Source organism: Mesocricetus auratus, unplaced genomic scaffold, assembly GCF_017639785.1.
Source record: "Mesocricetus auratus isolate SY011 unplaced genomic scaffold, BCM_Maur_2.0 Super-Scaffold_100020, whole genome shotgun sequence".
NCBI lineage: Eukaryota > Metazoa > Chordata > Mammalia > Rodentia > Cricetidae > Mesocricetus > Mesocricetus auratus.
Window position 1 is genome coordinate 8,473,872 of NW_024429201.1, and position 21,030 is coordinate 8,494,901.

Consider the following 21,030-nt stretch of genomic DNA (forward strand, 5'->3'; position numbering starts at 1 on the left):
CCATTTGGTGTGCTCCTCCCTGGAGAAGAATATTTCTCCTGCCCTCAGCATTCCTTAGCTGCCTGTAGTTCTTTGTGTAACAGTCGAGATGACTTAGGCTTTTACCTGTCAACCTTAGCATGTCTTTTGCTGTTGTCTTTGTTCAGCTCAGGTTTAGGCAGTCATGATGGTGAGAACTTATGTGTGTAGCTTCTGACATTTCCAGAAAATGCAATTTCCTAGCAAACTCCCTGGTACTCTGGTTCGTACAGCCCTCTTCCACAGTGTTCCCTGAGCCTTTGGCATGGGAGTTGCTACACTGACTTTATCAGTTGCGATTCATTCCACAACTCTGCATATTAATTGAAGAAGCAGATCTTTTGGATCTCCCTCCTGTTCTGCTTTTCTGAAGACCATCCCCAGATAAATACGACTTAGTCTCCAACTAGAGAGACCTCATCCCACCCCCAAGCCCTGGCTGTCACATTCAGTAGTCCTAACCTAGTAGCCCTCGGGTGGAATGAATATACACCAGACACTACCCTGCAGACTGTCCTTTCTGCCTTTGCTAGTTGAGGTGGCAGTATGTACGAGTATCTTGTGCTTTCTGGGAAGACAGGCGGTGAGAACACAGATACTTCTGCCATGTTGGGCTACTAAAAGCAGAGTTCTTCACAACAGATGAAATTCACTTAGAGAAGAAATTCTTCATATCATCTGAAAAAGTCAAAGTGTTTTTGTTCTCATTTCCCTACAGATTATGTTAAAATCATTTGAGAAGTTTTTGTGCCAATAGAGATGCATGACCACAGGAAGCCTCTGTGAATAATGAGACCCTGAACACAGCCATCCTCACACGTAAGTTATGGCCCAGCCAGGGCCAGCACAGGCAGTGCTTGGCTGTCTTCCCCACCTGCTATGGCCCAGGAGATTGGCCTTTGGGGATGACATTGGCTCTTATTCTTGTTCATGTTGCTTTATTATCTTTTATCAAATTAGCATTGTTTTGTTTTTTTTTTTGACTTAAAAAATATTCATAAACTTGGCTTGCATTCAATAAAGATAAGCAGCCGGGATGAGTGTATGTTTAAGTTTGGGGCCTATAATTTTGTCTGTGTGCGCACATTGGACTGTCATCTCGCAGGAGGCTGGGGCTTCCATATGCATGGTGGTATAAATAGCAAGGCTTTGTAATATGGGGGTGCAGCAGCCTCAGAATAGCCAAGCTGGAAGATGTTATGATAATGCTATTTTTTAGCCTCATGCATCTGTGTAGAGGGAGCAGCATCTTATTATGTGTACATAATGTGCTAACCAAATGCCTAGCAGACAGCAGTTGGCTCTGCTTGGCGAGCAAGGCGGATGACAAAGCCTCTGCACGTTGCTGCACGGAGAGGCATAAATTAGACGACGAGTCACAGTGCTGGGGACGCAAGATAACATCCTGGGAACGGTTCAGCCTGTGAGCTGGTGGGCCGTGCCGTGAAAAGGGGGAGAAAACGAAGCTGAAAGGCTATGTGCCAGATGGCTCACGTCTGCAGAGTGTGTTTCCATTGTCCAGGGCTAGTCATTTGTTAGCCCTAGACACTTATCTCTTAAAAACTTCCTACCCAGTCAAAAATCAGCTCTTAATTGAGTGGATTTGTTCAGAAGAGGATGGAGTCCAGCCATGAGAAAAAGCGAGCATGTTTGTAGTGAACACAGGAGCCAGAGGAAAGTTTTTCTGCTTGGAATGGTAGGGTAGGGTCATTACATTAACATTGTCTTTTTAACTCTTCCAAACCCTGCAGATACACTCTTCTGATGGTATGTTTTTTATTAATAGAAAAGCATGCTGTACTTTCTTAGCCAAACAACATACCTATTTCTCATTGGACTACTTTTGTAAGTAATTCATTACAAATGGTGATGCCATTTTAGCTAAAAGTGTCAAGTTTTGTATTTTCCTTCTATATGCACCAATCACTACATCTGTCCCAAGATGCAGGAGTGACATTTCACATTAAGATTTGTGACTATGGCTTAACCCAAACACAGAAAGGAAACCACATGTCATAAAACAGACCTTTCCCAGTGTGGCCAGTAAGGCTTTATCTCCTAAGGATAAGGGTCATAAGGTCATAGAGTAATCTTTGCATCTAGAACTGAGAAGTGTTGACTCACCACTTCATCCTTGAATTCAGTCACACCATCATCCAAGCTGGTGTTTAAACAACAGCATCAGCTTCTGCCTCCAGAGGCTCCCAGAACTGTTGACCCTAGTAAGGGAAAGCTAAGCTTAGATTAACCAGAGAATTGCTGCATTTTAGAAATGCTGTAACACGGCGGGGGGGGAGGGCGTGATTTAAGGGAGCTGAGGTTGCTGTTTGCAATTTAACAGAAACTTAAATGACTGTTCAGTGTAGACATGTTTTGAAAGATCAACCTGTAAATAGGAGAACACAAAGAAACGCTTATTTTTGTTCAAGATGCCAGTTCAGCTCTGGAATCTGCAACTTTAAGTTTGACAGGAGAAAATGACTTCTATTTTTTAACCTTTTATCGAGGAAAATTCCTCTGGAATTTTAAAAGTGAAATTTTCAGAAAAACATTTTTATTTATTTGATTTCTCTACATGCATATGCTCAGAGTCCAGGCAGCACTCAGCTGTATACTAAATTGAGAACAATGTAAAACTTCATGAATTCTGGAAAGGTATAGAAAAGATCATAAAATTCATTCAAGATTCTAATTATGCTAAAAGATTTCTGAGTGTTTTAAATCCTGTATATTCATTTTGTTTAAAGCATTTGGCTAATATGGTCTTATGAATTTTTTTCCATAAAGTAATCAAGGCCTTATCCTTGAAAATGAGCTAAAACTAGACTTGGAATTTGGTACTTATGATCATTTCAGGTCATGATTTTAACTCTTTCTATTGCAATGCCTGAGTAGTCACATGTGATAGGTTCACATTGTATGTGCCTTCCAGCTTTCTTAGGAAGCTCAGGGGAGATTCAAAACGGGGGATAGGGGGAGAGTGTTTTTATAAAGCCAAAGTGAATGGACACATGAAGCACATGTACAGAAAGGCCTTGAAAGCTAGCCATACCCTGAGAAGGACACATCACCATGTAGCTCCAGCTGAGGAAGCTGCTCGGAAGTTTCAGGGCCTCACTCATCATTCACTTGACCATGGAAACAAAGTGGTATAAACTGTATGACTTCTGTAGCTGCCTCAATCCTGTTCCAAACTCCTTGATTCTTTTGATACATGGAAATTTATCCAAAGATGAGGAGACACCACAGTGACACCTTACGTTGAAGTTTATTCAAACTTTCAGCATGGCCATTTTATACATTGAAAGTAGATGTCTCTGAGAATAGATGGAATTGATGGAAGCCTACATCATTTATAAGAACCAAGGTTTTCTTATTTTTTGACAGCACTGCACTTTAAGTGCCTACCCCAAAGGAGTAGGATTCATACTGGACAGTCACAAACTCCAACACAGTGAGGTGTCTTTTGGTCTAGGGGTGGGTGTCTATCCAGTCACAGCAAAATTGTACCCCCAGTGTCATCAGGGAGCATCTTTCTTCCATTCTGAACCATGATTCAAGGTCAGATATGTGATGCTTGTGGTTATCTTTCCTCAGAAATGAGCCAAGAACTGATGCTATTACTCGAAATCTCTTACATTTCCCGGTGGTATAGCTGTTTTCCCATTTTCTTAAAATCCCTTTGTACTTGGATTTCTCTTGGCTGCAGTTGAAAAGGTACTTACCAAAACCCTGAGAAAATTAATTCCTGCTGTTCTGACGCATCTTTCAACACTTGTACTCCGATGTCGCTCACATGCCCCTGTTTGAGTGCTTGCGTGACAGACACTGCAGTGTGAAGCTGACAGCAGGAAGGCAATGGAGTTCAACCACAGCACAGAATACAGTGTATAGCTGAGCCCGAAATGGCACTGTGCATTTGAGGGGAGAGATAGATAATTGAAAACAAGTGTAATTCAGAGAGGTTTCGTACAGGAGATGAACTTGACTTTTACGAATGAGCATCTGTGGAAGGAAAGGTCATGAGTAAGAGGACACTGCATGTGAGGACAAGAAAAATCACTGAGATGGAAACCAGTCTGAGGGAAAATGGCCTCCGTGGAAGGGTGGTGCTGTGGTTGGTACTTGAAAACTGCCCTGGCCAGCAGGGCACAACGGGTTCGAGCCCACGGGAACCTGGAATGAATGAGACAAGAGAGATGGACAGCAAGACAGACCTTCTGATCAAGCTGCGGTTTAATGAAAGTTCTGTACAGGCTTAAATAGGGTAAATGAGGTCAGGGGATGCAGGACAATAAGGGAGGGGTCGGTGCCTAGTAATCGGCTAACCAGTGTTCTTGGTCAGGTACACTGAGGCTAAGCAGCAGGAATGAAGAGGTGTTAGTGCCAAGTAGCCTAATGGCAAGGAAGAGGGTTGAGTAACCTAACTGTAGATTGCTATCAGCTACTCCTGTGAGCCCAGGTTCAATTAATTTGGAAGCTGGGGAGGGGACGGACTATTCTTAAAAAAGACTGACAATATTTACAAGAGGTTCTAAATAACAATGATTGCTCCCAACAGAAAACTAGGCAACTGAGTAAGGCAGTTTTGATCGGTGATGCACCCAATAAAAAAGGATGTACCATAAACTCTAGTGTTTCTGGCCTGGAGGGAAGGACTCAGGAAGGAGTGTGAGGAGGCTGTTGCCAGTAGTTCAGCAATGCTATGTGAGGGGACTGTGACAACATGGACTTGGCTTGTGGCAGTGAAAGCAAAGAAGAATATGAGATTGGTATAAAGATTATATATGCTATTGGGCTTCCAGAATGATAGCTTAAAAGTTCCCATTTGTCCTGAATTTACTATTAGAGCGCTTTTATAAAAGTGGATCTTGCTGATGGCTATGGTAACACATACCTGCCATCCCAGCATTCAGGAAGTTGAGGCAGGAGGATAGTCAAGTAGTGGCCAGCCTGGATATATGACAAGACTATCTGTTAATTAATCAACCAAACCAATAAGAAAAACAAACGAGACTCCCAAATGCAGTCAGTTACAAATCATTCTGAAACATATTTCATGTAAAATCATGGGTTCTTAATAATGTGTCTTTATAATATTTCAGAAGAGTTGTGACCCACTAAGATCTCGTAGTGGCCAGTGACTCTTTTATTTTTGATATGTTCCTAATATAGAGTTGTGAATTTTAGTTTATGTTTCAATGCATTTATTTTTGTTGTGTTTGGTGCTTAAACTACTACACAGTAGATGAGGGGAGCTGCTCGCTCAGTTTGAATCCTTTCCGTTTTCAATCAGACCTATTTTCTCTGACACCTTGACAGCAGCCTCTGCTACGTTTAAATCTGCCATGTCTGCATTCTGATGAGACCCAGAAACAGCTTTGGTATGCAGTTACTTTTAGTGACCATCACATCCACAGCCACAGTGTAGAATATGCCACTTTCTGCCAATAGATCATAGAAAAAAAGTGGTTTCTATATGTGTGTGTGACAGAAAAATGTTAATTGTGAATATGTGTTATTTATAATCCAAATATGAGTTTATTTGCATGTCTTGCTGCTTTCTCTTTGCTAAAATTCTTGATTATGAGCAATATTATCATGATTAATGCCTTCTAAATTTTGGTTGGGATTTATAAGTCACATAGTGATGTAACGATTCCATAGTCTTCCCCGAGTCTCCTTCCTTAGCCTGATTCTTGCTTTCAGTCATGTCTGAGTGAAAACGTTAAATCACAAAAACACAAAGAATTGGGGCTGGGGGTGTATCTCAGTCCTAGAGCCATTGACCTGCCTGTGTGAAGCCCTGAATACTACCCAAGGACCCCTTAAAGAAGAAAATGACTGTAGGCCGTGTTCTATGTTTCAGCAGGTACTCTCAAATAACTGACACCGAGGCTTAATATTAACTATAAGTGCTCAGCCAATAGCTCAGGCTTGTTAACAGCTAACTCTTACATTTAAATTAACCCACATTCCTTATTTGTGCTTTGCCACATTGCTTGGTACCTTCTCTCAGCACAGCACACCCTTCTTGCTTCTCCTGTTTGTTGGTGACTCCTTGACTCCGCCCTTCTGTCTCCCAGCATTCTCCTAGTCTGGCTTTCCTGTCCAATCTTTCCCTGCTCAGCTATTGTCTAGTCAGCTTCTTTACTAAACCAGTCACAGTGACATATATTTACACAGTGTAAAGGAATATTCCACAACAAAGGGCCAAACAGTCTTTAGAACCCTTAATAGATTCTTCGTTTTCAATTTTACCCTTCATCTACAAAGTTCTATTGGATGTTTCCCCTAATATTATTTTGTCCCAGTGTTACTTGTCAACAAATTATTCTTATGTTCAAAAGATACACCATATAGAAGTTATGTGAACATATATAAGACAAATGATTACAGTGCCTGTATTTGGAGGCTCTTAAATACATGAAAAGAACATTCTTAGAGTGCAGTTGTAAAAATGTATACTGGTAATACACTTACAATATTTTGGCTTGAAAATAATACCACTATTTTGCATAGTATTATGCAACAAACTCCAGATATTAAGCTTCCATATGCTCTCATTATGTCACATTTCTTTAGGAAGCTCCTAATTTCTTATTAGTCATTTGAAAGTCACTTGTATTTTTTCTTCTAAATTTTCTTGCAGTATATATTTTATGATGAGCATATCCTACTCCATTCTGTTTCTCCCACTCACCTTAACTCACCCTGTCTTATTTCTCCACTACCTTTTCACCTCTACACTACTCTCCCCTTCATTTACTTAGAGAATTTTACTTCTACATTCACTTAGTACATATGTATATACATGATTATATGATTATATGTAATCTAGGAATCACAGATGAGAGAAAACCTGTATCTGTCTTTCCGAGAATGGCTTAATTTGCTTAATGTAATTGCCTCCAGTTCCATCTATTTTCTCATAACAAACATAACTTTATTCTTCTTGATAGTTGAGAAGCATTCCATGGTACATACCCCCACATTTTCCTTATCCAGCCTTGCTGTTGGACTACTGGGTTGGTTGTATAAACTTAGCCCTCATGAATAAATGCTACAATAAACACAAATGCACAAGTAGCTCTGAGATATATTGATGATAGTCACCTTTAAAGTAATCATTTAATTTTTTATATTTATTGCTATAATCAGCGTGGTATTGACAGAAATTTGTCTTCATAGAGAAGATAAAGTTTCAAAACGTTTTTCTTTTGATGAAATTGGAGTATCTGTGATTGAAAGCTTTAATTAGTAATGATGAATAAATCTGTTTCAGTAAGTCCTTTTGAGGCACATGAGTGGCCAGGCCCTGACCCTGAGGATTTCCAAATGCCAGGTTCTACCTACAGAACACTGTAACTGCCCTAAAGGCTGGACACAGACCCTGTTCTACAGGGTAAAATGCCCAAATTCTGGACTTGAAATTCCACTTAGCCCCAACCTGGAAAGCTTCACCCTGGAAAGTTCTGTTCCTCCCACCTCAGGAGACGCCATACGAACCCTGTCTTCTGCTCAGTTCTTTGCTGTTTCTTACCTTAGCAGAGATGAGAAACTCATGTTTTCCCATGCTTCTTTTGACTTTTCTTCTCCTTTGGGTGTTTATACTCTGTTTTGGAAATTCCTCTTTAAAGGATGAGTCACCTTCAAAGAGAAGAACACTTGTTCTTCTCTTATTGGTGGTTGACAATAAAAGGTTGGAGCTCAATGACTTAATAAGAGAATCAGAGCGGGGAGAGTGAAATGGAAGGTCTTGTACCCTTTGTGGCAATGAAGGGAATGAATAGGAAAGAAAAATGGGTACCATACATGGAGAAAGCAGAATATGGAGACCAAAAAGCCTGTGTGTGTGGGCTGCCCATCTGAGTATTATGGATAAGGAGAAAATGTAGATTATAGAATGAGGGAGATATAGTCAGAGGGTGAGATAATGTCAGTGGAGAATGGGGCTTATGCCTCGTGCATTGTGGCGCTTACTACAGAAACAGACTAACCAAATTACCAGCCCAGATGATAACAACAAAATCCATTTCTTTTGGTTTGAAGTTTTTTACACATACTGATTAGTGGGTAAAACTGTTATGGAGAGCAGAGAAACAATGACTATTTTGAAGAGGGGGACCCCTGAGTGAAGCCAACTGTAGGAGATGTGATCTGGCTGCAATGTGGAGGATGGAAGAGTGAAGGGAAAAACAGATCTGTAGTGGCTCAGAGGAAAGTTGTGAAAAACAAACAAGCAACAAACCTAATAATGCTCTAACAGTAGAAGAAATAAAGATGATGAAAAAGATTGTTCCTTAGATGATTAATGAACTTGGAGAACTTCCAGAAGTGCATTTCTTCTTTCTTGCCCATCATTGCCCTCCTTGTTCTAGAGACTGCCTTTGGCTTAGCATACCTGCCCATGACTTTCCTGGGGTACTCCTCAGACATCCAGAACACTCAGGAACACTTGTTCATAAGACCTAGCCCTGTTCCAGCACAAATATAAAAATGCCATTTCATGCACAGATTTTTATTTGTGTTTCCATTGGATATTATTTGAAGAATGCTTCTGCCAGCTAATGTTATGTTATTTCAATCTTGTTCTAAATTAATCTGTTCATATTGCTTGTGACGGGTATATCCAACAGTAAGGTTGTGGGTTGATTGACACATTTTCTCAGTGACACAAAAACTTCATCAGTTGTTTTTGTGATCACAAACAATGAGATTGTTATTTGACAGAAGGAAGGGCACTTGATGCCAACACTGAGACCAGCCTCTTCTAGTAGAGTCCAATGCTTAATGTCAGTGAGGTAGTTTTCTTTTTAGCTGTTGATGGATTTTGAAATTTATCCCTGGCTTCAAGGACTATCATAAAAGTGCAAATGTGAAGTCCCATTTTTTACATTGATGTTTGGGGATGCACAAATGTGATATTAGAAGAAATACACAAAGGATGCTGAATTTTCTACAATGTTATCCCATCCTTACAAAATGTGTCCTATTAGAATGTCAAAAATGCACTCATGCATGTATTTACAGTTCAGAGGCATGATATGTCTTGGCTATACAGATTCCCATTGCAGGGCCTGGGAGGACTAGCCTTTCTAAAGTACTTTGTTTTCTTAAATGATCTGACTTTATATTCAACTTTGAATTATAGCTTAAGATTTATTAAAACCTATGAAGTGAATTCTTTGAAAACTTTATTTTCACTTCTCTACCAGACTTCTACATGTTTTATAATTAAGATTTAAATCCCATTTGGGGTTTTGTTAATTTAAATGCTATTGGTCTACTAATTAGACTTGAGAATCAAGAATGTGCATCCTAGATTTACTTTTGCCATTGATTGGTTCAGTGACCTTGGGAAAAACCTTCTCAGATGTGATCTTCCTTTTCTTACCAGCTTTATTAATGAGAATAATTTCCACAAAACTCCTAGCTGACTTAGAAGCTACACAAAATTTAGATAAAAGTAAAAGATTGGTTTTTGATATCACTTGTTCTGCAATGACTTAAAAGAGTGTGTAAAATCTATTATTTTCATAGACTTGAAATGAACTAGCTTGCTACATTTGTTTTCATAATTGTTTCTCTTAAAAATGTCCCCTCAGTGTTTCCAGTGGAACTGTAACATGAGGCATTACTCTTTTTAAGTGAGGAGAAGCATAAATGTATTGATTATAAGCAAGACTTGAATAACAACACCAGTGCCTATGTGGAAGGGACCCACCCTGGATGAAGAGCTGCATTCAATCAATGACTGCTCAGAAAGGGAGACTCAGTTTTCCCCAGGAACGTGCTCCGTTATTAGTTATCCAAAGCCAAGTAAGTGGTCACCGTATGTATGTATGTGTATATGGTGTATATATATATATGTGTATGTATATATGTGATTAAAATATATGTGATTAAACATTTAATCAGCAAGTTATTCTCATATAGTGATATACATGCCGCAATAGTAACCGAGGAAAATGATTGAGATAATGAATGACAGTTGAAAGTATTAGGGGTGGAATAAGGGAAACAGTGGGAGGAAGGAATGGGACAATAAGTCGTAAAGAAGATCAAGGTCTATTATGTACTTGTGTGAAATGTCATAGAGCAACCTATTAATATATGGCTATAAAATGAAACCTATTAATAAATGCTAATACAAAGAGAAAATGTTTTCTCAGGATCTTAAATTTTATTCCTGACATACTTTTTGTATACTTTTGGGGGTCAGAAATAAAAACTTTCAATTTGTCTTGTCCAAACAGTTTTCAGGAACTGAGATAAGAGCAAAGTCGAGCCTCTTATCAGTGGGTTTGTCAGTTCCCTCCATGGTGTCTGATGGCAGTCTGTGATTTATGATTATGGTTTGGCTTGCTTCTGTGCATGCTTTATGGATTAGCTTTGTGTTTGTGAGAGTCTCCAAATGTGTTTTGAAGTAGACCTAGATTTTCTTTTGAAATGCTAAAAAATGCTTCTCTCTGTGTGGTCTTTTACTTTCTTTACTCAAATCGCTTCAGGAACTGTTTACTCCATCATCTGGATGGAGAAATCTTAGGCCATGCTGCTATTTCTAGGCCTAGGAAAACGTCTTTGAATGTATATTGTGTGCACTGGGCCTCAAAGATCCATCTCTAATCAACCGTTTGTCACACAGACAACTTTATCAAAGTCAAGGCCAGTGTGAGGACAAAGAACAAGCTATTGTCCATATTCTCAGTTTAAGGGAGGGTGCTGAGGGACCAAGGGCAGCAAGGTTTAGTTCAGGAACTAACCTACTGACACTGCATCCAGACCTGTTTGCTCCCATCTGCCTTCTCGCTCTATTGCCGTTACTCATAGCCATGATTGATCTGCTGCTTTGTACAGCATTTCCCTTAAACGTGTTATTTTGGAGACTTCTCTTAAGCTCACTGTCTTAAAATATACAGTGGGATCTTTGGGTGGGCTGGGGAGGGAGGATTTATTTTGGTTTATAATGTTCTGGAGAGGCACAGCCCATCATAGAGGGGAAGGTTTGGTGATAGGAAGTGGCTGATCACATGCTGGTCACAGTCAGGAAGCAGAGATGAGTCTGCTTTAGGGTCCTCCCCCTCTCTCTGTGTGTGTCTCTGTCTCTCTCTCTGTGTCTCTGTCTCTGTCTCTGTCTCTGTGTGTGTCTCTGTCTCTCTCTGTGTGTCTCTGTCTCTCTCTGTGTCTCTCTCTGTGTCTCTGTCTCTGTGTGTGTCTCTGTCTCTCTCTCTGTGTCTCTGTCTCTGTCTCTCTCTCTCACTTCCTCACTCCCTCGCTCTCTCGTTGCTCTCCTCTCCTCTCCTCTGCATGTAAATGTGAGTCTTTGATTGCTCACTGACTTCTTGAGGATACACGTTTTTCCGATTGCAGCTTAGGTTTGAACTCAGAACTTGCCTCCTCATGATGTGTATATCCATCCTCTGCTTTTAGGGACTCAGGCTTAGTTTCTCATTCTGTTCTTGATATTTTGTCTCCATCATGTTTCCTCAAAGTTCTAGGGAACTGTTCTCAGGGTTCTGAATCCATGCCCTGGTGTCTGTGTTCTGGATAAACTTTGCCTCGAATGCCAGCTGGCTCAGCAGGGATTGCCCTGGACCTAGGAGGGAGCAGCAGCAGGAAGCCAGGACTTCATTGTACATTTTCCTTGTATATTTTAAAAAAGTCCCTTGGCTTTCTAGGCCCTACGGCTGTTGTACCATAACAGCCTTTCTTCTTTCCTGCACTCATGGTGTTGAGTTCTGTGTGGAGGTCTGTGGAGCTGACTTTGTAATTCACCCATGCCATATCTTCCTTGCCATTCTCTCCAGAGGACTCCTCTTCAGCTCAGTAATTACTTCTGGGAGTCAGCAGAAAACAATGTGGAGATATTGGGAGCAGAGAGATGACCTTTGTGCAGATTCTGGAGAGAATACTTTCTTGCTGCTTCAAAGATGAAGAGAAAAATGTTGCTGAGAAATTTGACCTTGGTTTCACAGAAACCAGACTCATCATCAATAACAAAGCCACTCAGACATGTTTTTCATATCTCCTTCTTTTACAAGCTTCTCATTTCGTTTATGAAACAAGTCATAAATATACGAATAATACTAGACTTGGGAAATACATCTACTAGCTACACTTTATGATGCATATTTATCATGCTGATAACTTCTGGAGCTGGTTAAAAACACCCAGACAATCCTAGCTGCATCATGCTATCAGTCTTTTATTTATTGAAAACATTGTATTTGAAAGTCTCACACATTCTAAATTGTAATTCTTAATACTTGCTATGCCTTGTGTTGCCAGTGTGAGCAATTTAATTAGTACCAAACTTAGATGTTTGCTTTATTTTCCTCTTTCACAGACGAGTAGATATGACGTTGTAATTGTCAAGTATGAAGTAGTGCTAGTCCAGTATCTGAGCATAAAAGAATAATTAAAGACAAGGGATTGCAAAGGCTGGAGATTTAGAGAGTGGGCCCTGGAAGTAGCTCTGGGGAAAAGTAGTTTTGGTATTGGACCTTAAGCGTTGCACTAATTTCTTTTGATGCTGCTATAAAATACCATAGCTAAGGCAACTCATGGAAGAAGAAGTTTATTTTGGTCTCAGAGGGGGAGTTCATAATGGCAGGGGAGGCATGGCATCAGGCAGTCAGAGCACAGAGCCAAAAGAAGACATCTTTGACTACAAACATGAAGCAGAGAACAAACAGGAAGTGGCCCAAACAGTGGGTTCAAGTGTTCAAATACATTAGCCTATAAGGGACCTTTTGCATTTAAACAATGGTGGCAAGGTATGCCACATGAAACATTAAGGATAACAGGACTTTGGTTATTTGGTGATTTGGGCTACTGGGTGGTGAGAAATGAGTGCTGAGAAGGGAAGGTGGAGCTGGATTATTGAAGGATTCAGATGCCAAGTAAGAAGCATACTGATAATCAAATTTAGTAAAATGCCATGGAGAACTCAGAAGTTTCCATTCTCTGGTCCCCAGAAATTCTGCTATCTTCATGTGTCTACCTCAGGGACTCTGTGCCACAGGGAGACATATTTCTTTTCTTTTGGGTGCATTCTTAACTCCAAGTTTCTTACCTATTCTAACTGCTTTGCTGTTGCTTACAGGAGACGTAAACAGAGATTGCTAACACTATCTCTGCTGCACCTTATGCAATGAACATTTCCACACATCATTCAACTCTCCTCTTAGAATCAGGGCATCTCTGTTGTCCGTGATGCTGAGTTTCATAAAGACATCTTCATCCAACCACCTGAAGCCCCTTGATAATCTTCTTCCTCCCACCATTCTTCCCCACACCTGCATATCAGTGCCCATCAGGACTCTGACCTTGTTTCTCGGAATACAAATCTCTTGTTGATCTACCATGTAGTCATATGATCTTCTCTTATAATCCAGATGCCATTAATCCTAAGGCATCTAAGTGAAATTTATTGTTATGGAGATGTTTTTGCACTGATAACATCACTTACAATGGATGAATCTATCTGCTTTTCTGATTTAAAGACATGGGACATAGGGTAACATTGTCAGCTTTTTAGCTATATGATAGTTTTTCAGTGTTGCATTAGAGCTTTCTCTGCCACAACTTTAAATGATTTCATAGCCACCATACATTCTACTTTATGAAGAATTTTCCTTTCTCTGTCAGTGTCAAGACGGGCTTGTTCCAGCTCCTACTGCAGATAGTAGTAATTTTATGGTGACTTCCAGGCCCTTCCTAATGCAGCAAACATTTTTTTTCCATGTGTGGCCGTCAGACTGGAGAGCTACAGGGTAATGAGTGTACTAACATTTGACACTTTTTTTCTGAGTAACTACATTGAACCAGAATACTTGCATAGTGAGCCATATTATAATATGCTATGGAATTTAGATTCTGTTGTGAAGTTAAATACTCACATACTGACACATTTTAAGTAGAATGATATATTTGGGAAGCTTTTAAAAATTTTTGAGAGATAGCATTCATTCATCACTTTGCATGCCTCTTACATTTCTCCATACAATCTTGCACCACTAGCCTAGGAGCAATCTCTCTTGTCCTTAAATTCTTTTGCAATCTAGAAAGTATCAAAGTGTAAGAACTATGCCCTCAGCTTCCACATGTAGGTTCTTTCCCCGTCTTCTCTTTCTACTGGGCAACTCCTCCCCTGTGTTTCGTCACAGCTTTAGCACGGATCTGTCAGGGAGGCACCTTGAGTCCTTCAAACTCATTCCTTTGCTTTCCAAATCTCTTGGTTTCATGGTTCAAGAAATGTCTTCTCTTTCAGAACTTTATACACAAAATAATGTGTTTTAATTTTAATGTTGGACTGTTATTTCTTTAAGAGCATTTGCTTTGTTCACAGGAACATTATGGTTCTAGCATACAGTTCATTTTCAAAAAGTGTTTGATCTTTGAGTAAGCATTTTGCTTAGGACTTCACGTATGTCACAGTGTGAAGGTGATGAACACCCTGCCTGGGGAACATGATAAAGAAATGAATTAATGTTACTCTCCTACTCCCATCCTATGTGCATCTTACAAATATGCCAAGGAGGGTGGCAGGCCAGCCAGGCTGTGTGAAATGCTTCTGTAGGTGACATCCTACATAAAATTCTTGTCTTCTAGCCAATCCAAATTACATATATTTTGATACATTTTGAAATTTGCAGAAAAGTTAGAGTAGTAAAAAAGTATTATTTATTCTTTGCCTGAGTTCTTCAAAAGTTGGACTGTCTGTGTGTCTGTGTATCTGTCTGTCTGTCTTCTCACCTACTTATCAACTGACTATGGTTTTAATGTTTACTCTTAAATCCCCCCTTCCTCCCTAGCTCTTTCTCTCTTTCCTTCTTTCTACCTATCTTCCTTCCTTGTCTCTGTTTACCTGTCTCTGTTTCTCCTATTTTTACCCCAAACCTATGATTCTACAGTAACACTTCCATTACTAATATGATACAACAGAACTCATTTATTTTCTCTTATTTATAGCTCTTCTTTCTACCAGGGAGAAATCAGGCTACAATTATTTACAGTATAATAACTTATTTGCTGAGTCTAGAATATAAGGAAAATCATTTTGGACTGCCAACTCATGTCTCTCTAAGCCTCCTACTCAGGGGAATTCAATATTTTCTTAGAACTCCTTTTGCATTTATCCTGAGGGCATGCCATTTAAATCTCTTATGAAAAAAGCTACTTGATTTATTTACCTTATCAATTCACTCAGTAATGAGGCTCTTCTTTTGGAATGTTTGCTTTATTTTGTTTAGACTTTATTTAAGAGATTTTTTTCTCAGATTTTTGATATTCTTTTGTGTGAACTCTTTATTCATTCCATTTTTAGTACCAAAAGTATTAACAGAGTCTCAAAAGTGAGAACTGTACATAAAGCATACATATACAAATCATCACATTACCCATCTGTCATTTCTTCATGCTTCCTACCCCTTCCTTCACTTACTTCCTCTAGGCAAGCAATCACATTAGTCCTTGACTTCCCTCTCTCTACCATCATATTTTTCTTACAACAGATCAAATAATTTCCTTTTCTTTCTTAGTTAGAAGGAAGATCTCTACCTCCATTTATCTATCTTTGCTTTATTCCTTTGTATAGCTGCTTGGTACTCTGTTTCAAAGACATGCTACAGTTTATGTACATAAACTCATGTTTTAGGCATTTTGCTTCAAATTCCAATACATATATTACAATGACACAGAATACTGCAAGGAGTAGTTTTATGTATAAGTTTTATGTACAATAAACTACATAAAATGGAAATTCTGTGTCTTAAGAAGTACATATATAGTTTTGTTAGATATTGACAAATTTCTTTATGTAAGAGTGTATCAATTTTTGTTTGTCTTTTCCTCCATTTTTAAGGGAATTGTTCATTTCCTCTTTAAGGGCCTCGATTATCCTTACAAAGCAACCCAGTCCCAGAGAGACAAATATAGTATATACTCACTCATAAGTGGATACCAGACACAAGCAAAAGATACCCAACCTACAATACACAACCCCAGAGAAGTTAGAATACTTTTCCAGAAACAGATGGAAGCAGATGCAGAAATCCACAACTAACGAATGGGCCAAACTCCTGGAGTACAACAAAGTGAGGGAGGAGTGATGATATGAACAAAGGAGTCAAGACCATGATGGGAAAACTCACAAAATCAGCTGACCCAAGCTATTGAGAGATTACTGACTCAGGTCTGACAAATAGGGAACCTGTGTAAGACTGAACTAGACTCCCTTAATATAGGTGACAATGATGCAGGTGGGACAATATATGAGGCCACTGGCAGTGGTTCAAGATCTAACTCTAATACACAAACTGACTTAGTGGAGTCTATTCTATATATATATATACCTTGCTTAGCCTAGACACAGGGGAGGGGGCCCCGGGGGGAGTTGGTGGTGCCTTGGTCCTGCCTCAAGGAGATGACGGGACAGATTAGTAGACTTCCTACAGGAGGCCTTACCCTCTCCGAGGAGCAGTTGAGAGGTGGAGTGGGAGGAAGTTGGGGCAGTAGGAGGAATGGAGAGGGGAACTGGAATTGGAATATAAAAAATAAACTAATAAATTAAAAAGGATAAAAATATTTAAAACAAACAAAAGAGTATACACATTTTTTTCCTTTCAGTATGGTAAGCATATGATTGAAAAGGTCTCAGAGAATCTACAATAAAATTCTCTCAACAATAAGGGTAAATTAAACAATAAAGAATACAGTAACACATAATGATATAATGATGTATAAAGCTGGAAAATGGCAATAAGTTTTATTATAAAGTGATAAAGAAGATCTCATTTATAATAACCAAGAATAAGATGAAACACTCTAAAGTACATTTAATGAGGAATATGCTACTCTTATTTATTGCCACAAACTGTAAAGCATTCATGAAATACTCTAAAGCAAACCTGACAAACTGAACAGATACTGTTTGTTCTGATATTGATAGATCAGTATTATAAAACTGCCAGTTGCTCCTGAGTTGGTAGATAAACTTAATGCCATCCCAATACGACTACAAAATGATTTTGTTCAATTTATTTTTCTTTTTGTTTCCATGGAGGTAGGAAAAATAAGTGTTAGAAATAAACAAAGATGTCATGAGTAACAGTTCTCACAATTATATATGAGTGTATACTACTCTAACGTCTTTTTGTTGAAACTTTTTGGTACTGGTGCTTCAATAAAATATCAGCAGTGAAACAGAAAAGGAAATCTGAAAATTTCTCAAAAGGATAGCATATTATTAATAAAATGCAACATTTCCAAGCCCTGGGGGCATAGATGAGGTTTTAATAGTTAGGACAGAGAAACAACTGTTTATTCAGTCAGAAAAAGACACAACTACAACCACAGTTTATGTTATGAAGCACAGTGTTTGAAATGGGTCAAGAGTCTAAATCTGAAATATGAAACCAGAGTACTAAAGAGAGAAACACAGTGAGGTGTGCCTGAGATCCAACTAGTGAGAGCTTATGTCTCTGCCACATGCCCTGCAAAATGACTTTGGGGACAATGTCAGCAAAAAGCCACATACTTTCCCTGCCTACAGTTGTCTTCTTTGTCTTATAAGTAACAGTCTTAGGTAAGTTTTCAAGGTATTTGTCCTTCATGTAGTGGCTCAACCATCTGAACAACATTAATCTTAAAGTTCAATGGTATAGAAGTACATATGTCATTTCCCTTTCACATCAGTGGCGAGGGGCAGTCAGATGGTCTCACCCAGTTGCAATAAACCCGAGAAACAGAGTTGTCCACATATCTGGGAAGACAATCCATCTCTAAGGTTCAATTCCCCCTCTTTAAAGAAGAATGCACACTAAGGGGTCTTATTATGACATCTGCAATTCATTTATTCATGGTCTTGATTCCACATGGTTGACTGACTAGACAATAACTTTCCTATTTCAGGGTTATCTGAACATTTCCAGAAGTTGCACAATTGAGAATGTGTCATCCTGCTTCATGATATCATGCCTGTCAAATCAATTGAGAAGTTGGTCTGAATTACCTAGGTCATGATTTCATGAGTTTATCCCCCAGGGAAGAGGGTTCTTATGCTTTAGTGGAAGTTATATGAGCATATTCAACCCCTGCAATAGTATTAAATATAGTCTTAAGCCTCCCGCTGCTGTTCCCTAAGAAGCTGCATCCCACATTCGTTCCTCTCTTTGAACTCCTACTTGACTTGAAGTTTAAACCACACAATTTAGCTTTTGTTTATGTGCCTGAATTTTCTGTAATGGCTTCAACTTTTCCATAACAGTCTTTAACTGCTTGTGGGAAAAGACAGTTTCATATATTTGTGAGTGCACACACACACACACACACACACACACACACAATTTCTTTTACAGTCTCATTCCCTACTCACAAACAAACATATATAATTGCTAGCCTAATGTTTAACATATATAATTATTTAAAAATTATTTTGAGGAAATATACGGTAATCAAATAATCAAAGAATACTAACTCAATGTGTTAGTCCACAAACCCCTCATTTTTCCATCATTAAAGGAATGCAAAAGTTAAAAGCTTGGAGTGAACACCTCCATATAGATTTTTGTCTTGAGAAACAACAATTTTTCATGGCTTAATAATTGGTAGTCATAAAAAACAGTTGAGTTTCACATAGTGAAGTCTATGGCTGTTGCGGGAGAGACGCTGCAGAGGTTAAGAACACTTACTACTCCTGCAGAGGACTAGAGTTTGGGTCCCAGAGCTCATGCTGGACAGCTCACCACCATCTGTAACACCAGCTCCAGGGCATCCAATATCCTTTTCCTGTCTCTGTGAGCACCTGCACTCCTGTGCACACAGCCACACAAAAACAAACATGTAGACAAGTTTAAAAATTAAAATTAACATTTTAAAGGAAAGTTTTTGGGAAAAACTTTATGTTCAGTATCATGTAGTATTGTAAGTAGTCCCAGAAGTCACATGTATTATAATTTGAAAGACACTTTTCATCAGAGAGTTAGATATTTGGTAGTTCAGAGTTGCTTTTAGTTAATTAGATTATTTGGTTTCTTTTTATTAAAGCAAAATGTTTATCTCAGTTGCATGCGGACTTGTAGTCTTTTAACATGACCTACTAATATTTATTATATGCACAAGAATCTTTATACTTTGACATATTTATATGTATAAATATTGATAATGTATCACTTTAGTATAAGAACAGCTTTTTATCCTGAAACTGTATTTTGTTTATTTAATTTCTTAGAGCTGCCACTCACATGCTGAAATCTTGTCACCAGAATGTTCTGTGTAAACTGTAAAAGAAAACAAGCTAGTTGAAATAAATAAGTCCGACATGACAAGGAAAATAATATAAATGAACACTTTTTTAAAATATACTTTTATTTTTAAAATAAAAATAAGATTATATCATCTTCCTCTTCCTTTTTCTCCCTTCAACCACCCCCTGTAACCTCTGCCTCGCTCTCTCACAAATTTGTGGCCCCTTTTCTTTAATTCATGTTTGCATATCCCTAAATATATAATACAGCCTCTTCATTTCATATAACGCTTCTTGTTATAGACAAATTCTGTATGTAATTCATAAAGATCTTCAGTGTATAGTCAATTCCCATCAGGTATACCACTCTATTGTGTCCCAGTGCAACTGTTTCTTTTATACCTGGGGTCCGTGAAAGAGCTAGAAGTACAAAGTGCATGAACTATTTTTTTCTGAGAAAAGAACAGGCCAGAGCAAGGCTTGAAACCATAAATAAAACTGACCATCTGAAGTTTAGCACAAGGCCACCAGGATAGGAAGACGTTAGAATGCCAGAAATAGGTGCTGACTATATTAACTTCAAGGTGGTTTGAAAAAGATGAAAATTGAGTTCTCTGTAGATATTGGGAGATCTTCCATTAAATAAAAATATGAAATGTATAGCAAAGAGAGAGATAGAGACAGAGACAGAGACAGACTCTTTTGGCTTCACTTGTTGGTAGCCTGAGATTATTATTGGTTACTTGCTAGTATGACTTAAGTGTTAATTGACCCCTCGAAGTTGGCATGGCTGAGTTGGAGAACTTCAATAACCTCAATGATGGGGGCAGGGAGTAACAGGAGTCATTAACAAAAATCATGGGCTTGGAGTGTAGCTTAGAAGTGGCACAAGCACTCAGCATGCATGACACCCAGAGTTGCCCTCTAGCAGCCAAATCACACACAAATGTGGAGCCAAACTGAACCAAATAGGATAACCGAAGCTTGATTACTTCTCAGTTGTGATACTCATTGTGCACATATGAAGTTTAGAGAAAACATAGAGTGAGCCCCAGAGGGATAATATTGAGACTCTTTGCACATGGCTATGTGTAAAGCTTACTAAGCAAACAAAGAGAAAGAATAAAAAAGAATCAACAAAATACCAAGAGTCTTGACATTTTCAGTTCAGACATCTGAGGGAACTGGTCAAGGCTCTGTCTGAGACTAGCATAATATGTGGTTAGCTGTCTAGGAATGTTTAACTGGAAAAAGTCTATGATTCGTCACATGAGGTATTAGATTTGTTCAAGTTTTGGTGCTATTAGTAGAATTTCATTTTCAAGCTTACAAGGCACTGAATATACTAAAAATTCTGAATTGTTAAAGTTTGGGCAGCATGCTGTCCTACATATTAGCAGGGGCAAGTATGCATGTCAACAAAGATGTGACTCTGGTACTACACGTGATTTATAAAGCCACACATGTCTCAGCAGCATTAACCATTAAACATTAGTCTATAACTTCAGGAAGAATAAAGGATTTCTTCCTTTTAATACTTAAACTGAAGGCTTACATACCAGAGTCATCTTTGTTTCTGTGATTAGAGTGAGTCTGACCTGCTTCTGAGTATGTCTATGAAGACTATCATTGCACTGGATTCACTGGTCCAGTGGTTCTCAACTTCCCTAATGCTGAGACCATTTAATAGAGTTCCTCATGTTGTGGTGATGCCCAACTGTAAAATTTTCATTGCAACATCATAACTGTAATTTTGATACTAT

The 21,030-nt window shown here is 38.8% G+C and overlaps 1 long non-coding RNA gene across 1 annotated transcript in view; it reads left to right on the forward strand.

Moving 5' to 3' along the window:
- The first annotated feature begins 733 nt into the window (after positions 1 to 733).
- The window catches only part of LOC106022528, a 29,108-nt gene continuing 8,811 nt past the window's right edge, over positions 734 to 21,030 (forward strand). The window contains exons 1-2 of the long non-coding RNA XR_002386129.2: positions 734 to 837; positions 9,627 to 9,840. This is a non-coding gene — a long non-coding RNA (uncharacterized LOC106022528). The remainder of the gene's footprint in view (positions 838 to 9,626; positions 9,841 to 21,030) is intronic.